Below are 22,856 nucleotides of genomic sequence, written 5' to 3' on the forward strand. Positions count from 1 at the left end.
GGCTGAACCAGTATTCTAGTCTATAGCCAAAGGGCTCTACTTGATATATTCACCAAATCTAAATGTACTTTAGTCACTTTCTCTATAATATAAATATTTCAAAGTACTTACAAGCTATTATAACAACACATTCTTCAATGGACAAAAAGATAATTTGGCAATTAAGTTCAGTGATATTACTCTTTATTCCTTTAGAAGTGTTGCTTCAAGTCAATTTACCAAAATTTCATTTTATTACTGTTAAGAAAAGAATCATTGGCACATTTACATTTATAAAAAAGAGCTCTCCAAATTACCAATTCTATCATATTAGAGACTGTTTCCATACATAAAAGTCTATTTTACAATTTGTAAAACTTCCAAATGACTATTTCATATGTCATAAAATATTTTTACTGAAATAGCTATAGAGTAATATTTTCCCTGAATTTAAGAATTCTGATAATAGACTGAAATGAAATTCAAAATAATCTAAAGCAATATGTTCTAGTCTGCCCTTATTCTCCAACAGCATCAAATAAAAATATAAATTACTAAAATATTCTTTCAAGTATAATACATGCACTTGCATATAAAGCAATTCTATATTCAATACTCTATAAAGCATAATTTGCAGTTATCTTTAAAGCTAAATTTGAAAACCGAAAATATTTTTAAAGTTTTTAAATAAAGATAACTTTATTTCTGTTTATTCACACTGTAAAGTCATAGATATACTTACAAGACTTATTTCATTTTTTTAAGCCTGAGAAGTAAACGTTTTCTTACCAGATTCACTGTTTTCCTCCACGAATATAGTTAGAGAGTCTAAGATAAAATTATTCAATAGACAAGGTCACCAATTTATGTCAGGAACTATGTATGTGTCTTATTTATTACAACAATTCTATTAGACAAGTACAGTGTTTTAATTCCCATTTCACAGAAGAGGAACTGAGGCTTAGAGAGATAAACTCTCTAGTGTCACAGTCCTACCATTTCATATTCAAATTGATATTAGTCTCACTCCAACACATGTGCACTTTTCACTAGACACTTCTGCCTTTCCATCATTAAATTCAAAGAGGATTTTAAAATAGTAATACCTAAATATAACAGATATTGACATTGCCTAAGATATCCAATAAAAAAAAGTGATAAAAGAATTGTGGTAAATTGAAGAAATATATTAGTTAGCAGTCATCAAAAACAAAGCTCTAATGATATGAGGTTCAGAACTAACTTCAAAATAATTATGACAGGTGAGTGGGTAGAAATATAGAGGAAACAAGCTTAGTCACGTATTTGATTAACTGCTGAAGCTGGGTAATGAGTACAATAGGTTCATTAAAATAATCCCTGTTTTTTTTGGTATAGGTTTTCAAGTCCCTATATTTTGAAAACAGTTTGACTAAAACAGGATTACCAAGAACACTTAATGACACAGGAGAAATCCATAATATATTCTTAAGTAAAGGAGAAATAGTTAAAAATTATGGTTGGCTTATCCTTTTTGAATCTATCTCTGGAAAGAAACATACCAAAATGCTAGATACAAAAATGTTCTTCATCTGTAGTAAAATGTTACAGAATATTTATTGTTTTTCTATTTTTATATTCCTTGTAAGTATTACCCTGAGTATGCATTGTTGCTTCTTTACTTGGAAAAATAAACATGGTTAAAAGCACTAACTGTAGGCATTTTACTTCAAAGTTCTTTAAAAAAATAAAAATGGAAGTAAACTGAGTAAAATACTAAATTCCCATAGATAATCTTATTAACAAATTAGAAATAAGAAACAACTATTTTATAATTCTCTTATATTCAAAATAGTGAGTTGGTTTGAAACTTAAATGTTATGCTCAAACTAATTTGCCATAAATTTTCAGTGTGTATGTTTAGCATACAATAGTCAAATTGTTAAATTTATCTAGTTTAATCTGTTTTTCTGAGTACAAATAAACTTTTTTGAATGGCATTAAAAATAAAATACCTTTAAACATAATATAGTGATTTATGAGAGGTTCAAAAATCTAGGGAAAAATTTCCAATGATTTTAGAGAAAAGACACACGAAGATTACCCAACAATATTGTGTGAATATATATTCTTTGTGTACTTGAATTTCTCTATTTAAAAAGTGATGCTATTTTAAAGAGAAACAAATCATTTTGTTCTGGTAAAGCTACTGGTTAAAATAATGTGCTTATGATATTTAAAAAACCCACATTTTAATAATAATCTATGCATTTGTATTCAGGGAGAATTTATAACTTTTCCTGTTTACTTTTAGTTAACCAAAAGGCTAAAAAAAAATAAAGGAAGGAACTGTCACTAATGGTCTCTGTAAGTTGACTGCTATTATTGGCCATTTTTCCTCCTCTGATTTAAATCTTCTCAATCTCTTGTGTGGCTCATATCAAGCTTCCTTATACTCCATTTCTCCTTTGTACCGTATTCCCTAATAACTGATGTTTTCATAGTTCTATGATTCTGAGGGACCACTCTAGGCAATTTTTTTCAGTATAAGTGGGCCTTTTTTCACTATCCCCTTAAAAAACTGCGTAATTTCCATGGTCCATATTCTTTATATTAAAAGCTATAAAAACTACATTTATTTTATCTTTTATCTAATATCTGGGCAGAATTGGTGTCTCTTCCCACTCTTTGCTGTGAAATACTTAAACACAAGATAATATGTCTTATTGTTTGTTTTCAAAGATCCTAGAAATTATTGAACATATTAAAGGAATTAAAAAACATTTGTCAAAAGATGAATAAAAGAACATCTAAACAACTTGAATGACTGATGCATAAATGTGTATTCAAGTGTTATCCTCTCTCTGACATTGAACAAGTCTTTTTTTTAAAGTAATGTGACAAAGTAGAAAATAAAATTATATCCTAATTGAGAATTTCATACGAATATGAACCTTGAGAGGACACACAATTCCTTTGAACTGAAAAATATGCTAGGTTTTGCTAGGATGGCTACACTAGGGAAAAAGAAATATCTGGTTGACCATCTTCCAGACTCTGCCCAAATGATACTGTGGATGAGACGGATGGTTGTTGCCAAGATTCATTTCAGAAATTATAGATAGTTCCTTCTCCCCATGCCCATCCCCACCCAAAAAATGTATTAAGAGCTTTCTTAGAGAATTAACTTTATAGACAGAGTATCATATTATTTCAACATGTACTCTATTTTCCTGGACATGAGACTTTAGGGGATATATGTTTCTGCAGATGTGTACCCTCTTCCAAATAGGCACGATTGAAAAATCAGAGGCATTTATATTTTTAAGCATCAGGAGCAAAGGGAACCATAAACAAGACGGAAAGACAACCCTCAGAATGGGAGAAAATATTTGCAAATGAAGCAACTGACAAAGGATTAATCTCCAAAATTTGCAAGCAACTCATGCAGCTCAATATCAAAAAAACAAACAACCCAATCCAAAAATGGGCAGAAAACCTAAATAGACATTTCTCCAAATAAGATATACAGATTGCCAACAAACACATGAAAAGATGCTCAACATCACTAATCATTAGAGAAATGCAAATCAAAACCAAAATGAGGTATCACTTCACACTGTTCAGAATGGCCATCATCAAAAAGTCTAGAAACAACAAATGCTGGAGAGGGTGTGGAGAAAAGGGAACCCTCTTGCACTGTTGGTGGGAATGTAAACTGATACAGCCACTATGGAGAACAGTATGGAGGTTCCTTAAAAAAATAAAAATAGAACTACCATATGACCCAGCAATCCCACTACTGGGCATATACCCTGAGAAAACCATAATTCAAAAAGAGTCATGTACCACAATGTTCATTGCAGCACTGTTTACAATAGCCAGGACATGGAAGCAACCTAAGTGTCCATCGACAGATGAATGGATAAAGAAGATGTGGCACATGTATACAATGGAATATTACCCAGTCATAAAAAGAAACGAAATTGAGTTATTTGTAGTGAGGTGGATGGACCTAGAGTCTGTCATACAGAGTGAAGTAAGTCAGAAAGAGAAAAACAAACACTGTATGCTAACACATATATATGGAATCTAAAAAAAAAGAAAAGAAAAAAAAATGGTTCTGAAGAACCTAGGGTCAGGACAGGAATAAAGACTCAGACGCAGAGAATGGACTTGAGGACACGGGGAGGGGGAAGGGTAAGCTGGGATGAAGTGAGAAAGTGCATGGACTTACATATACTACCAAATGTAGAATAGATAACTAGTGGGAAGCAGCTGCATAGCACAGGGAGATCAGCTCAGTGCTTTGTGACCACCTAGAACGGTGGGATAGGGAGGGTGGGAGGGAGACGCAAGAGGGAGGAGATATGGGGATATATGTATATGTATAGCTGATTCACTTTGTTATAAAGCAGAAACTAACACACCATTGTAAAGCAATTATACTCCAATAAAGATGTTAAAAAAAAAAGCATCAGGGCTTCAACATTTTTATTTGTAAAAGGAGAGTGTTGGCCTATAGAACCTGAAAGACTCCCTTTCAGCAATAAAATTCATACCTTCAGTCATTTAAGACTGAGGAAAAGAAAACTTCTACCAATAAGCTCCTCTATTTTCTTTACATAGTTCAAGATATTAAAACTATTGACTTAAGCATCCTTACTGCTTTGATATTCCCATTTGAGGCTATTCAAGCAGGAAATTAAATATTTCCTTACAAATGCGTATATGTTTTCCCTTTTTATTAAAAATGTTAAAGAAAATATATAAGATGATGAAAAATAGATATCTTCATATAGAGAAAACTTGATACTTGAATGTAAAATCTGATCTAAATGATCTGTGTTAGTTAAGAGTTGTGGAACATAGTTCTGTTCTTGGTTTAGAAAGTAATATATTCTGTTTTTGCAACAAATTTGACTTTGTGCCTATGTTTTAATAGGTTATTACTAAATTAATTAACTTCCATAATTAATTGATAAAGATAAGATGTTTAGAGGTATTTGAAATATTATAAGAAGCCCAACACATCTGCAACTCAGTTTTTTAATCTGGCCTGTTTGACACAGTGAAACACAAAGGCAAAGTAAAGAAAAGAACACTTTGTCTTTATTGTTATGGTTGTACTTTTCAAACAACTCTCAATAGGTAAAAACACCATTCAAGAATTGACTTTGTTTTTTATTTAAATTCAAAAAGGATGAGTGACATCTTCCTATTAAAAAAATTATTTTTACATAGTGTATCACACATGTAGATGTCCTGTTAGTAATTTCTTTAAAGTTGTCATGGAAATTAAAAATTGCTGATATAACAAAGTTTTTTTTTTTTTAATATTTACCTTACAACAAATTTTGCTTCATCTGAATTTTCTTTCCAGAGTCCGATTCACTGACACTTTTCTTTAATGCCTTGCAACCACTCAACAATTTTGGAATTGATGTTACCTCAGTATGTATGGTATGATTTTATTACTTGGTATAATGTATGACTTTATGGCTTGGTATAATCATGCCAATTTATATTCAAATTTGTAACTAATTTCTTTTATTGCTCAGTCTAATTTTTTTTTAAAAGGCAGGAACTAATAATAATATTTTCATTCTCCCTTGTAGAAGCAAATTAAGTGTGACTTCTTAGAAGCACAATTAGACAGAAATCAAAGTTATTTGCTTAACCAAAGGTCCAGTTATGTTAAAATTATTTAATATACTAATAGTTTTATTGACTGCCCAAATTTCATCTCATAATTGATATTTTAGGAAATTATTTCAGTTTACAAAATTAGGGTAATGGCAGTCAAAAATTTGAAAAGAATGAAAAATGTAGGTATAAGGAGAAATTATTTCAGTGTACTGAAAATTTGAATTTATTGACTTTGGTAAGAAACTGCTGAGCCAGAGAGATAGACCTGAGCTATACAGTAGAATTTGACCTAAAATATTCCTCATTTGGCTTTTATAGGTCAGAATTTCATACTTGAAAAAAAAAAAACTATCCTGTATTCAGTTTTAAAGCAAAATTATATTTAGCACTGATAGCAAATAGCTGAACAAACACAATTTCCTGAAATCCAAAAATTAAATAAGATGAGACAGATAGTAGGAATTTCATTTTCTGCAAGTTGTAATAACAGTAGAGAGAGTAATGTCTGGCAGATGTTTCTTGATGAAATTATAGTACCTTTGAATGAAATACTTAACACAAATTCATCTCATTCCAGCAGCCAGAGTAAGGAGGACTGGATTAAAATTCACTGCTTCTTATTAGCTGTTGATTCTCATACAAGTAAATAAACTGTAGTTTTGCCTTCTCAGGAAAGTTTTGTAAACTTGATTTTGAGAAACTTGAGTTTTCTTTCTCAATAAAATTCTGGGGGCTGAGGAAGTACATACCTTTTTTTATTGAAGGATTTCATTGATAAAAGATTCCTTTTTCCCTGAAGAACAGAAGGAGATTAAACCTTTATGAACAGTTGCTATGTGCTGGACACTTGACTATTTTCCTTGTGGAGAGAGAGAATTTTGCTACGGTTATTGGCTCTGGCAGTGCTGTCCACTAAAACTTTCAGAGGAAAAAAAAAACTCAGAAAGTTTGTAATTGTGGCAGTCACTAGCCACATGTGCTATGGAGTACTTGGAATGTGAGTAGTTTGACTAATAAATTGAATATTTAATTTTATTTAATTTTCATTAATTTAAATTTATATACTCACATGTGCTAGTGTCCACATATTGGACAGCACAGCTATAGAGCCATACTCAATCTCCATGTGTCTTTTATGTGTTACTTAACTTCTACAGGTCTCCTTTTCTTACCTATAAAATAGGGATACTATGTATACTACTTCTCTGGGTGATTGTACAGATTAAATGAGTTTTTGAATGATGTGGACACATAGAAGTCACTAAATAAGTTTCCTATAAATAAATTCTCAAAAGAGACTATTACCTAGGCACCATTATTCACATTTCACAGAAAAGGAAGCTGTGAGAAAGATAAATTGTTTCACTTTCCAAGGGTCACAGATCCTACAAGTATTGGGACTTGAGTCTGCACCCAAGTAGAATGACTCATTAATTATTCTATATAGTTTTGCCACATGGACTGACTCATCTGCCAATAGTGATGGATGTTACTACTTTTATTATCTTTAGTGAACTCCACTCTTTTTCTCTGTGCATAATGGAATCCATGGATGTAATTATCAGGGAAGATAGCTTTCCATCTTCCAATATCTGTGGGAAGAGTAAAAGCCTAACTTCCTTGAGTACCATGCTCTAAGATGTAAAACTATCTCCTGTCATGAAGACAGGAAATAATTTATTTTTCCTTTGGGTAAAGCCAGTTAGCAAACACATATGGTCTACAGTCCCCCCATTCCAACTCTTAAACTCTCCCACAGAGCTGAGTATCCAACTTGGTCTATGCTTTCTTCCCTAATGCTGGAAATAGTATTGCAGTAAAATCAATGTCTGTTTGCTCGTATTTTCCGTTCTGATAGTCTTTAACATAAAAATGCATGAATTTTACAAGAAAGTATCAATCCTTAAAGTATTGCATAATGTAAAGGATGAATTTAGATAGTGGGATTACATAATGCAGCAAACATTCGAAATTTCTTTTAATCATCTTATTTCGCTCTTTCCATAAGAAGTTTTATAGCCTGCACTGCATGGCTTGTGGGAATCTTAGTTCCCTGACCAAGGATTGAACTCACGCCTTTGGCAGTGAAAGCACAGAGTACTAACCACTGGACAACCAGGGAATTCCCACAAGATGTCCTTTATAGTAGCTACTAAAACCATCTTGTCTCACTTTTCTCTTTTACCACAAACCATTCTTTTAAAAATCAGCCACACTGGGTTTGAATTATCTCCCTCAATTTATCTGGAACAACTTTCAGTTAAGCATATCCTACTCTTCAATCCAAAAGCTAAACAAACTTAATAATTACTGTTAGCATTCCCTGGCAATTAATTTTAATATGATAATTATTATAATGTCATAAAACACTTATGATTCACATAACAAAACAAATAAGCTTGGGCATGTTCCAATAAAACTTTATTTACAAGAACAGGAGACCAACAGGATTTGACCCATGGCATATAGTTTGCAAATCCCTGCTCCAGACCCTATCAACTTTTACTAGACAATGCAATAGTAAAAATCTTATTGATTTCCCTGCCTCCAGACTTGATTTATACCACTTCTTAATAAATAAAAAATGTATTTCAGCAGTTAGAGCTGTTTAATTATGAAATTGACTTCCATCAAACATAGTGACTTTGTTAACATCAGTATGTTTAGACATACTTGGTGTGGCTACTTCAGTTGGAACTTGAGAATAGGGTGAGTCTTTTCAAAGATTCAGTTCACTTCTACCAGTTTTAAATAAGGATTCAATGAAATCTTGTGTGGCTTCGCAGAGGGCCTGGGGAAGGAGTTAAAATTAAATGAACACATTTTTAAGACCTCTAAAATGAAATTATTAAAATCATCTCTAAAGGATTTAGTTCTGAGTTTTGAATTTAGTCATATGAAACATTTTCAAAGATATATATTGCATTTTTCATGCCTATAGCAAATCAAATTTATTGAAAGAATAAAATAATACTCAACTGTGCATGACCTATTAAACTAGGGAATAAGATCATTGAAATATTAAAAATAAAAACAAGTCAATTCTAGAGACCTGTGCAAGTAGGACATTTAAAAATATAGCACAAGACCAAGCAGTGGATATGGAGATAATGTTAGAAGTGTACATGCCTTAAAACTTGTCTCAAAATAGTATAAATTAATAAATGTAACAGGGCATGGAAAACAGGGCATAATGGTCACAAATGTTTATCTTTGCTCAGTCCAATAAGAAAACAAAGAAAAACAAATTTTTTTAATAAATCAATACACTATGGGCTATTGAAATTAACTTAACATAAAGCTAAATTTCTAAACCTGGAGTAAAAGAAGTTAACAAGAGGCAAATAATGTCCTTTTTAGAACCTCTCCTCATAAAGTCTCAGTAACTGGAGACACAGGACTTATCACGCATGCGTGAATGGAGAGTGCTGCCAACACGGATAACTGGTGCTAAGCCTTTAAAAGAGCCCAGACATGTCTTTGCACACTTCTTACCTCAGGCCACAAGTTCTTACCTTCCCAGTCTAGCACCGGAGACTTATGGTTTAGAGCTTGAAACAAACAGATTTGGGGCACCAGGCCCAGTTGAGGGTCAGGGTAAGTCACCTTTTTGAAAGTCAGTTAATTCGAGATAGGACCATTGTCCCCCTACTTCCCCCAGGTTCCCAGGGCAACAACCACCAGGATTATACCTTCCAGACTGGTAATTAGAAGATTATTATCTGGAGAAATGACCACCCAAAAAGATGATCTACAAATACGAACATTTGCAGATCCCTCACAGGAATATCAGTGTGCCTGCACATTAATCATTTATAAAAACCCACTAATCAACAGCCCTGTAAAGACAGAAGAGCTTTATTTCAACTTCTGATGTCTTACTCCTATGTAGTAACATACCAATGGTCACCAATTATTTGAGGAAATCCTCCAACATAAAAAATGAATCTGAAAACAAATAAGCCTAAAAAAGGAACTTGTACAGAACAGAATCAATGCAGAGAGTTAAATGTCAAACTAAGTTGAAGTTGAAGAAGTACTCCTGAGAGAAGAACCCAAAGACAAAGAAAGGGAACGGAGAAATGAAGATGATTTTAAATTAAAATTTAAGAAGTATAAAATCTAAATGATATTAATTTCACAAAGAACAGCTATAAGGGAGGGAGCAAAAAATTCTTCAAACTAAAGGAAATAGGTTTCAGAGTCCCTACTGAGCATTTAGCAATAGAAGCAAAAGTGGTCACTCACTAGGGTATATTACTGTGAAATTTCAGGTCACTGAAAATAAAGAAAAAACCCAAAAAGTCTTGGGTAGGGGGAAGGAGGTGAATAATGTACAAAGAATCTGGAATAATAATGCTTCTTAACCAGACACCTGAGAATTCTGAAGAAATATGATATTTAATATTGAAATCTAAATTATCGATTAAAATAACATCAATTTATCTAAATTATCAATGTAGGTTAAATTATCAATTAAGAGGGAAGGCAGAGAAAAACACTAATTAGCTAATTCCTCAAATTTTAATATCCTTTTTTCTACTGTCTCAGAAAATTACAAGAAAAAAATGTGATTAACAAAAAGTGCTTCAAGTTAAAACAAAATTAATGTATGCAATACCTTTCTGGTGTTGGGATTCAGTCCTTCAGTGCCAGTATCTCAAATCTGAAAAAATAATTAGCTCTGGGAAAACTAGTCAATAAAAAAATGCTCACTATAAGAAAGGGTTCAAAGCTATATTCTAATATTGGAACAATATTAAAAATAGGAGCTGTCAAAAATGTGTTTTATTTTTGCCTTGGTTCTCCTCAGGAGTTCTGGTTCCAAAATCAATGACTTGCCTAAGAACCTATTCTAATTTGACCTGCACCCCACACTCAAGTGCTTGGCAATCATGAGCACATGATTGACACTGTAAGCATTTGAGGTTGCATTTTTGCCCCCAGAATGTAATTCTAGAGTGAGACTTAACAAATCCTTGAACAAAGAAGCTATCTCAGATTTTTGCACACATTTGGTGTCCAGTATATATTTTCTGGAAGAGTATTTATTTTAGGTATTTTTATTTTATATGGACATCTTTGACTCATTTCATCCATTGTAGAAATATTAAAAATATTAAGGGCTTCCCTGGTGGCGCAGTGGTTGAGAATCTGCCTGCCAATGCAGGGGACACGGGTTTGTGCCGTGGTCTGGGAAGATCCCACGTGCCGCAGAGCAACTAGGCCCGTGAGCCACAACTACTGAGCCTGCGCGTCTGGAGCCTGTGCTCCGCAACAAGAGAGGCCGCGATAGTGAGAGGCCCGCGCACCGCGATGAAGAGTGGCCCCCACTTGCCGCAACTAGAGAAAGCCCTCGCACAGAAACGAAGATCCAACACAGCCATAAATAAATAAATAAATAAATAAAAATTTAAAATATATATATATACTAAGAATATATTTATAATTATGTGTGTAAACCCTATGATATTAAATAAAATTAATATATGTGCATGCTCTCTTATTATAACTATTACACAAATGTAAAATTGCCTTCAGAAAAGCACGTTAACTAGAATAGTTGAGAATTTAGTCGATGAAATTCACAGATTCTGTACCATACTAATTTTTCAACACCTGAGGTATCCTGTAATCTTTCTTGTATCAGAGAGTCAGTAAATTGTCATTATGGAGTTATTTTAAATCAAAAGTTGTATCAATGAAATTGTTCCTGTTTCAGGACACTGGAGAAAAAAATAAACTAGCTTTTTTCAGAATGGTTGGTGAAATAGAAGTTGCTTTTAAAGGTTAATTTTTTTTTAAGTACAAACCAAAAAGGGTTTGTTATAATAATATTTGAAATGGCTGAGTAATATTTCACTGTATATATGTACCACATCTTCTTTATCCAGTCATCTGTCGATGGACATTTAGGTTACTTCAGTGTCTTGGCTGTTGTAAACAGCGATGCAATGAACATCAGGGTGCATGTATCCTTTTGAACCATGTTTTTCTCTGTACCCTCAACCATTAAAAAGAATGAAATAATGCCATTTGCAGCAACATGGATGGACCTAGAGATTATCATACTGAGTGAAGTAGGCCAGAGAAAGACAACTATCATATGACATCGCTTATCTAGAATCTAAAAAAATGATACAAATGAATTTATTTACAAAACAGAAACAGACTCACAGAGAATGAACTTATGGTTACCAGCTGGGAAGCGTGCAGGGGAGGGATAGATTAGGAGTTTGGGATGGACATGTACACACTGCTATGTTTAAAATAGATAACCAATAAGGACCTACTGTATAGCATAGGGAACTCTGCTGAATACTCTGTAATAACCTAAATGGGAAAAGAATTTGGAAAAGAATAGATACATGTATATCTATAACTGAATCACTTTGCTGTACACCTAACTAACACAACGTTGTTACTCAACTATACTCCAATATAAAATATGTTTAAAAATAAATAAATAAATAAAAAGCAAAAAAAAGAATAATTTTTGAAATGAGTCAGAAAGAGAGAAGGCTGTCAGAAAGTGAATGTAAAAATGGTTTTAAACCTCACCATTGGTTCTCAGATATTTTCATCTCTTTACAGCTTGAACCAATTTATTAAATCTTGATATATAAAATCTAGATTAAATGCCACTAAAAGCATGCATTATATACTTTGCATAAACATAGCATTCCTATAAATACAGGGATTTGTAAAGTCTTAAACATTGCTTTACTGAATACTAATGACTTGAAAGATAGGTTTTTATATTAATGTGATACAAGTGTATTAGTGAGTAGAAAAGAGTTCAACAGAGTTTGCAGCATCAGATGTCAGAATAAAGGAAATACTTCAGATTTTCGTTCTTTTCCTGATAATATAATATTATAACCCACAGTGGGGTAGGGACTTGGATGCAATGTTCCCTGTATCAATAGGGATATAATGAAACAAGCACACATTAAGCCATCTTTAGACATTGATGATGATGCAGAAGACTGCAATCGTCTTTTGCAATAAAGACATATCTACCAATTATGCTTATGCATATATACCAATTATACACACTGCAATTTTATTTTCTGAGGTTTCAAATTTACTTTAAAAAAAAAGATCATGCTGCTCTATTTGATCCTAAAACTTTTAATTTAAAAAACAATATATTCCTTTACTTAAGATACAGAAAACTGTTTTTCTCTCTTTTTAAATTAATATCCTTAGATTATCAAAACATATTTTCTTGATTTGTTCTCACCTCTAATATAAGTGATTTTAAAGTATGAAAGAGGGAGAACCTGGGTGTAATTTACACTTCTAAAAATTCTACCTTGAAATGTATATCACTTTGTTTTTGTCTTCATGCTGACATGTTTTTCCCTGTTTTAAAAATAGGACAACCAGTAAAATAACAATACTGATGAATAGTTATGTTATAAATACATACAAACTATACTGTGTCTTACTGCGATACTTTAAACTAGTCTGTTTTAAATGCAAAAGAAGGGAAAAAATAAATTGGGAGCGGGGGAAACCATGAATGATTGAAAGTTAGATTGAAGAAACCTTAGTATTTGCTTACTAGTATTTCTCATCCATTCTTGTCCGTTCCCCACTCCAGTGCATCTTCACTCCTTCTTCTTTATATTCCAACAGCAAAGAGAAGTTTAATTATCTTTACTTTCTATAATTTATTCCTATAGTTTATTGTGAAAACTTACGTAGTTTAAACATGCTTTTTTAAGCAATAACTCACTGACCACTGAGGACTAGTGTTCTCTCTCCACTCTCTCTGTCTCTGTCTCTCTGTATTGATAACATTTTTGGCACTAATGATACTAACAATTGAGATTTCACCTTTTTGCGCATTTGTGAAGTTTTAATTACAATTCTTAATAGCATCAAATACAAAAGTGAGACTACATCCCAAACTCTTAATTTCCACTTCAGAACTCATTATTGCTGCTGCGATGTTAGTTCCCATTAACTTGGTGGGGCTGTAGGGGTTAAGGGTCATCATTTTTAATTAAAGGAATATGCAATTTTAAGCATAGTTAAGTCAATGTTGGTCCTTACTAATTTTTTTTCCTTCAGGAAGGGAAATCAAACTGAAGTGTATGATTAATAGTCTCAATCTAATATAGAATGTTCATATTGTCTAACCCCGCTCCACTTTTCTTTAACAACACTAAGGTATCACCTTGCTTCAAATTTGAGGGCATAGACCCTGCATCAGTTTAGCTTGGTACTCCTTAGGTGTTTTTATGCTCAATTCTGAATCAATAGTTATTCTTTATCTATAATATTTTCTTTCTTAAACTGAAGGGCAGTATAATGTTATTTATTTTATTTTAATTCATGTATATTCTACATATATTATTTTGTATTTAACACATATTATATGCTTAAAAATAAAACAGAGTGTGCAATTTGTTTCCTCAGTTTTAACCATTTATCTCTTGCCATGCAAACACTGGTCCTATCAAACATAATTCAAAGTGAGAATGAAATGAAATTATAAGATCTTTATCAAACACCTGTTGGAGACAAATATTAATATGGCTTGGTAAAATTACTTCATTATAGAGAGAGAAAATACAAATGAGGAGTGAGGAGAAGACCGTGGTTTGAATGGAAATTAGGTACCATGCAGATATATTCAGGTTTTCTCTAGGCTCGTCCATCAGCCTGGAGGTCAGTGTTAGGGGCTCCCTCTTACAAAGAAGAAAATGAGTCCAGCTTTATCTGATATTTGCATTTCAAGCAACAAAAAATAACCAGCTCATGACACATGCCAAAGAAGAATTAATTGAATACCCTAGAGAAGCAATAAAAAACTAGAGAGACTTGGAATGATCTGAGGCAGCTCTGGAGAACGAGGAAGCAAGAAGCACAGAGATCACTTGGTGCCACTTTGTCAGGATGCACCTCACTCAAGAAAAATAGTCCCAGGGAAGGAGACTGGTTCATGAGTACATGCCCTGACTCTACTGGAAAGGGAGCAGGGAAACCTGTGCACTTCAGCTTGTGAAATTGGAGGAGGCATGGGTATTTCTTGTGCCAGTAAGTCTCAGCAGTGTGCCCTTCAAAGGGAGAATCAGTGCTACATAAATATTTGCTGCACCCCCAAGGGGAAATAACTTCTCCACTGAACATGGGTCAGTAAGGGTTGGATTAATTTAAAAATTAAAAATTTTATCCATCTGGTGAAAACTCACGCTCTTTCTCAAGATCTGCAGTACAAATCAATGCACCAGAGGATTGTGCTTGGTTTTCTTTTGGTTTTTCATAGAATTTTTATCTCTGTAGAGGTCTGAATATAACACATTAGTGATGATTATGAAATTACAAATTTCCATACTTTTATTTTGTGTGTGTGTATATTTTTCAATTAATTTCTTAGTTCTTTTTTTAATGGTGATTAAGGGCAGACAAGTAAAATACATCAGGTTTTAATTTTTATATGTAAATTTATGGCATGCTAAATCACACGGTAGTTCATTGTGCAATAGATGATATATACAGTGAAATTCAAAAATGCGTGTGCATCATTTCTCCCTAAATTTTATTTAATTAAAAGAAAATTAATATGGCCTATTGATTTTACATATTTTAATCTATCCCTATGTAAATCAGGATAGGCAAGTTATGTTATAAAAAGAAATTAACCTTGAAATCTCAGTGGTTCAACACATGAACATTTCAGTTTTCACTCACACAGTATTTCCAATGAGGACAAAAGGGTAGTTCTTCACCATATATTTCTCAGAGACCAGGCTTCATCGTCTTGTGATATGACCATCTCAACATGTACCTCACGATTAGCCAAATCAGGGCAAGAGAGAAGTAGGAAAATTTTACAGAAGTGAAACTGTCTGATCTGCAGTCACCTATAAGTAACATTCATCCACTTGGTTGGAACTTGTCACTGGCTATAACCCACTGCAAGAGAGGCTGGAAAGTAAGCCCATGTTCTTGGGAAGGAGAGAATAATCAGATATTACAAACATCAGCTATCTTGTCCATGCTCTCTTTCTGTCTTATTACTCCTCCAGCCAGGCAGGCGTCTTCAGCAGAATATCATGGGCCAGATTTCTGTATATGTCAATGTTGAGAAGAATATTCAGGAAGCTGCACTCTAGAGAGAGACTGTCATAATATCTGGGAGACTACTAAGTAATCCATAATTTATCAGAAAATATTTCAGTACAGACTTCTCCTAAAAATGCACATGTATGAGTGTTTGATCTATACTTCTAGGGGGAGACAGTTGTACAAATCAGTAATGCATACATTGAGAATGTCAGTCAAAAGTTCACATTTCAGAGATCTCTTCAGACATCTTTTGCTCTGACCAACACCTGAGGCATAACATGTTAGAAATGTGATTTCACTGATAAAATTACAAGCAAACAAAATAAGTAGATTGGCTAAACTATTCTAGGGAGAGTCTCTACCTTTTCATGAACTAGCTTTGAAAATCTAGCAAGCTTTTGATTTTCAGTCTTTTATGAAATTGCCCCATGATAATCAATATACTTGTGGAATTTTGATTGTCTGGTCCTGAATGCATAGTTACCTAAATGCTGCCTTTAAAATATAGTGAGATTTGTTTTTAGATGGGGTCAGAGAATCTGAGCCTGAAAAACACCGAGAGCTGAAGCTTCACTGAGACCATAGAAAAGGGGGTTTGTCTTCCTACTAGTGATGTTTAATCAGTGTGAGGATTTATAGTGGAACTCTGCTGAGATTTGATTTCATCAGCACTTGATATTAAAGTTGTGACAGAGGAGACATATTCTTCTTAGTACCTGTAACACTGAGGCCAAAATAAGTACCAAAAAAATCTTAGTAATTGTGTTTGTCCAAATTTACTTGGTCACTTTGTAACAAAGATCAGCTAAAAAATCAAAGATCTAAAGGGTAGGGCTGGTCAGAAGAGGAGACACTACAGCACCAATGAATGTGAGAACAGTTGGAATGATCATGGAGACAATCTGAATAAGAGTCTGAGAAAATATTTCTGAATAAGGGAAGTGGTGGCTACAGTTTGTTTTAATTAGATGTTCATATCTTTGGGCTTGGGTGGGTGGGAAGTCATTTGTCTGGAAACCTGGCTAGGTGATACCTTGAGGCTATCTGAAGAACCCCTGTATAAATAGGTAATATATATAGTAAATTCATTTGTCAACAAATGTTTCCTAGAAAAGAAAAAAGGGAAGAGAAATTAGAAGAAAGAATATATGTTGGAAAATCAAAATATATGAAGAAAATAAAATCAACTATGATAAAAGAGTCACAGGAAATTTTAAAGGAAAAATACTAATTGTTAATTGGAACTATTTTGTGTATAGCATATGTTTAATGTATTTTATTTCTTACTTATCCTTTCAGTAATCTTATTTTTTTAAACTGAGCATGGAAGCTTCATATTGGAGGAGGGTGGCAATCAAAAAGTTATTTCATCATAGACTTTGTAAAAAATGAACATTTCTAAAACCTTTAATTATATCATGTTATATAGCTGTGTTATATAGCTGCTCAGCCCATAGTGTAGGATTAAATAAGCTACTACTGAAATTTATATTTATGTTCTCTAGATGGAAAGACTGATGCTTGCCAAACCAACTAGGCACATTCTGATTTGAAGATATAACTAGACACCATCAGTCCTGAAGTTGGCAATAATCCATGTTTCTAGGTGAGTTTTGAGAGGCTACTGCTACTTACTCTTCTTGTTTCAAAATTAAGGGACTCCTCTCCCATCCTTGTGGTTTACAGTAAGTCTGTGCTTTTAACTGCTCCCTCCTCCTGCCAAGGTCAAGGATAGTCTTTCTTTCTTTTTTTTTTTTTTTCACATCTTTATTGGAGTATAATGCTTTACAATGTTGTGTTAGTTTCTGCTATACAAAGGGATATTCTTTCAAGTTTCTCTTTAGTCTCTCCACCCTAAAAAACATAATTATTACTCTGTGCTCTGCTTCCCTTTCCCTACCTCTTAGCTTTCCCAAAAACTATCCTGTAAGTGTTGTATCTAGACTTCCCTCTTTGCTATCTCCTTCAGGTTGACTACCTTTAGGATGGTCTATCCAGAATTTTATTTGATTTTTCTAGAACACCACATCATGAATTACTTCCCCAGATAGATGTACAGCAGCCTAAAGACAAATAATAATACTCAAGTCCCCCACCACTAGATCTCACCCCAAACCCAGAGCCTTCATGAAGCTTGCATTCTAAACCAGATATTCATACCCAAATTTGGATAGTAAAATGGTTTGGATACATATAGCTAAAATAAGAAAGAGTGGTCTTTTGCTTCTAATTGTAACAAACAATTTTTTAGATTTTGACACCATTTATGGCTGCACTACAACCCAAAGAAATATCATTGCTTGTCATTTGATTAAAGAGATTTTTAAAATTTAAATAGAAAGTACTTTAGAAATATACAGTGAACTTCTAGAGATGAAATCCAGATAGACATTAGTAATGGATAATTTGTATGAGCTGTCAGAATGTTTGCATTGTCCTTAATATTTTAGTTGATTTATTTTTATATCATCCTTTTAGCTGTGCTGTTTCATTTTTGAAATACTGGACATCTTAAATCATAGAGTTTGAAGTACTATTTCTTTTGGAAATGCCTTTCTGAGGAACTAAATCTATATATTAAAAAATGTGCAATGTGTAATGTTTGACTTGGAGAAAATGTACTAGAGTAGACAACTCAAGTTCAGGCAAAGGAATAAATGCATTTAAGTCGTATGTTAGGCAAAGTTTTTAAGTTATAGTTAAAACTAGGAAATGAGGCTATAGAAATTTGAGGAATAGCATTGTTCTACATTTATATATGGAAAGAAAAGACAGTTCCAAAGTACCTTTCAAGGACAATAAGATTGTAGACCAAAACACAGAGCAAATTGAAAACAGACTCTGCAGTTTCAATACTATTTCCTTGTCTTTTATCATGGGTGATCATAGGAAAGAGTCATATAAAAGAACTGGATTTACTATAAACTTTTGTTAAAGACATCATTATAGCTTGTGATTTAATGCTGCCTGTCTAAGGTCACTTTGGACTTGAAAATTACTATGAACAAAAATGATGCCTTTCTTTGAATAGCATGTATTGTTTCTTTCATGAGATAATAAGAATTATATAGACATTCCTACCCCATCAGATGTCTGTTTTTTGTTCTGATCACAAGAAATTTATACTTAAATATAATATTTAAACTTAGAAATGAGATTAGCTCTTAAACTGGTAAAAATGTGTTCCTCCGTGTCTTGAATTTTGATATTTATATTTTCACAGTTTTAAAATTTACAGCTTCTTAGTTTCAAATTTCATTCTTTCATTTGAGGAAGTGTGTGGAAAATGAATAATTAAATATTGACTGTGTTAGGTAGGCTCTTTTAGGCTGCAAGAATCAGATTGAAATAAAGGCTGTCTCAGTTGTCAAGGATTTTTTATGAGGATTAAGGAAAAATAGGTCATCACTTCAGCCACCTCATGTTGAAACTTGAAGGAAGTCAGGAATGTTGTTCAGGACCCAGAAGGATCTCTAGTGGTCCAGCTGGACAAGCTGGCCATCCTCTCATTTCCTCAGCAGGCAGAAGACGTTGCTCCCTGCGCCAGTAACTGTACTTATGTTGTGATGGTGACTCAGAAATCCTGTCTCTGCTTCTAACTGTGATTGTCCCTGCTAATACCATAAATATCTCTCCACATCACTGCTTCTGCATCTGTGTGGCTTTTCCTTTGACATAGCCTCTGCTCAGTGCTTCTTGTTTGTGTGTCTGACAGCTTGAGTCCCCTTCTTTCAACTCCGTTTTCTTCTCTATGATTGCCTCATACACCCAATAAGAAGGATCAAAGTGGGCTAGGATGGCAAAATGTTGTTAGGAAGAGTTCTTCTCTATGACCACACCTAGGTCATTGCTTAGCCTGTAGATGATTGCCCTCTAGTCTCTGATTCAGTCAGCTGTGGCCATAGCAGTGGCAGTGTGTGGTGTAAGATAATTGGCATCTAAGAAGCTCTCCAACCTACAACGTTCTCTGAATGTCAGAAAACTATATGTAAACCTCAATTCCCATAACTGTATTGGTCCTTGATATAAAGAGAGAAACATACATATTTTCATAGTTTATTTTAAAAGAGCTAGATATATTCTTTTTATATTATAAGTATTATACCGTATTATTTTCTAATATAGTAATTTTATATATTTTAAATGTGTATTACATATTCTTTTCTTTTGTAGCAAGCTGCCTTTCACTTTTTACTGTATGGGGATAAATACAAATAGTCCTGTGGGCAAAATGCCCAGAAAATTTAGTTTGAATCTATAAATAGAATATTGAGTTAATTAATAAGTATTAAAAATAAAATATAAATTATGCTTCTAAAACATGTGTAAATGTTTAATTTTGCTTAAGTAACAAGGTGAATCACATGTTATCATAGTCTAAGAATGAACATTAATTTTACTAATACATTTACTCAACTATTTATAAGTACATTATTTATCTGAAGGAATAAAAAAATTTGCAGTTACATCATACTGTATTATAAGGGGGGGAATTACGTGCTGTTAATGTATTATATATTTGCAGCACATCAAAAGTCTATGCTGGGCTTCCCTGGTGGCGCAGTGGTTGAGAATCTGCCTGCCAATGCAGGGGACACAGGTTCGAGCCCTGGTCTGGGAAGATCCCACATGCCGCGGAGCAACTAGGCCCGTGAGCCACAACTACTGAGCCTGCGCGTCTGGAGCCTGTGCTGCGCAACAAGAGAGGCCGCGATAGTGAGAGGCCCGCGCACCGCGATGAAGAGTGGCCCCCGCTTGCCGCAACTAGAGAAAGCCCTCGCACAGAAACGAAGACCCAACACAGCCAAAAAAAAAAAAAAAAAAAAAAAAAAAAAAAAAAATATATATATATATATTAATTAATTTTTTAAAAAGTCTATGCAAGTATTTTTTATGGATGTTAAATTCTGTCTATAAGACACACATATAATATATAACGCATTAATATACTTTCCAATATTGTAAAAAACGGATGGTGGTCATTTAAAATTTGTTTATAAACTCTACTATATGTCAAAAGTCTTTGCAATACTTTAATAAACTTCTCCAGCCCATGCCTATTAATTTCTCTCACCATCTCAGGCACTACCTCCCGGATGCTCAGGTACTATCTGCTTTTCTGTAAGTCATTTCCTCTCACAGTCATGGTAATATAAATAATAACCTCAAGTTTTAGCTTCATTCCTAATCCAAGTTCTGCAGTTTTTTGTGTCCATTATCAGAGATAACAATGATCTACATATTGGCTATCACTTAAATATCTCAGATAATTTGCTTAGATCTCAGTAGCATATCCACCATACTGATTGTTCCTTGATCTTTGTCTTTGCCATAAAATTGAAAAGTTAATCCCTTTTTCATTACCAACAGTCAAACATTTAACTTTCTAGCATGTTCTCCTTTTCCTACTTCCAGGTTTTAGTATCAACCTCAAGATTCCTTGTCTATCTGGAACTATTTGCTATTTTATGCTGATTTGTCCTCTGTTAAATCACAGGAGTCTTGAAAACTGTGCTAAGATTTATCCTTTCCTGATGTTACCTGCTGAGCAGTTTTTTTGAATATGCATTATCTGTTTTCCCAGTAGAACTCCCTGTCAAATATCATCCTATCTCGTTCTCTAAACTTCTGCAATTCTGACTCTTGTTTGGACTGGTGAATGTTTTCTTGTATAATCTCTTCAGAACACTCCTTTTCCTTCAGCTAAAATTATCCTGTGTAGAATCTATATCACTTCAACGTTAATTGAGTTTGGATTCAATTAAATCATTTAAGATTTTAAATAATAGGTTGGGTCCTCGATTTTAATACACATTATTTAGTGTCTATACACAAAACATTCAGGCCCTTTTTCTTGCCATCAGCCAGTATATTTCCTTAGGTAGCCATAGTTCACCAAAGATATCCCTATCTCTAATAAATGGGTAAATTCAAATTAGTCTAAATCAATCATGCCATTCCCACTTCCCTGGGCAATGATGGGATTGGGATACTATGGTGATTTTTTTGGCCAAATAAATGTGACAAGATATATGTTGCAGAGACAGGGTATTGGGGTAAGTGAAATATGTGGTTATCTCACACTTTAAAAAGTAGACAAAATATGTTACTTCTTTTTCTTTCTTTTATTTCTTTACCTCTGGAGATGATCATTGGTGGTTTTAACACCTAGAATTGCTATATTTGTCTAACCAGAAGAAGAATAACTAAAAAATAACACCAATCTACTGAGAAGAAAGAAGGAAAAGGAGGGGCTAATCAGAGTAAGAATAAGCTGGAACTAAGTGTAAATAAAAAGAAAGGCACAATTTTAAAAGATAAATTCTAACAATTAGAAACTCCAACCAAACTGTTTATGAAAGAGTAAGTTATGAACTATCTCAGGGTTTTTTTTTTTATTATTTTGTCCCCTATTTAAAAGCAACAGATCAATTAAATTCAGCATTCATGCATACATTAAAAATGAGATAGGTAGGCCTCATTTCTGTTCCATTCTGGCATCTGAAATGTATGGCTACTCTTTAATTCTCAGATTTATACTATACTGTTGTTCAGAAAAGGAAATACTTGTTAATTATTTGTGTAAGAACCAGATGTGGAGTTTTCCTGCATGTTTTAGATACAACAGAAGCATCCTTATATAAAATAATTGAGAGTCAGTCTTACTTGGCTGATCAAAATCCTGTTTTTAAAGTGGGAAATAATAAATGGCATAAAATATGCAGTTATATCTTATTTGAACCTAAATATGAAAGGCAATTTGACAGTCATTTAATACAGGGCTTATTTACTACTATCTTTTTAAACAAAATTGCCATTGGCACTACTTTTGCAATGCATTGTGTACAATTTTTCATTTCAATTTTCTTCATGAGCCATAGGAATGTAAAGTACTAGATATTACAGCTTTGATACTTAGACATTTAGATATTTTATCTATATCTAAATGTCTAAATATCAAATATCTATAGATATTTTATCTATATCTAAATATCTAAATATCTAAAATATTTAGATATTTTACAGCTATTAGATAGCCAGCTTTGCAAAAAAACAAAATTAGTTGTTATGCATTTGTCTTCTCAACAAAAATACTATTTGTAAAATTGCATTAAAAGTAAATCTTAGGGAATTCCCTGGCGGTCCAGTGGTTAGGACTCTGCACT

This window comes from Balaenoptera acutorostrata, chromosome 18, assembly GCF_949987535.1.
Source record: "Balaenoptera acutorostrata chromosome 18, mBalAcu1.1, whole genome shotgun sequence".
Classification (NCBI taxonomy): domain Eukaryota; kingdom Metazoa; phylum Chordata; class Mammalia; order Artiodactyla; family Balaenopteridae; genus Balaenoptera; species Balaenoptera acutorostrata.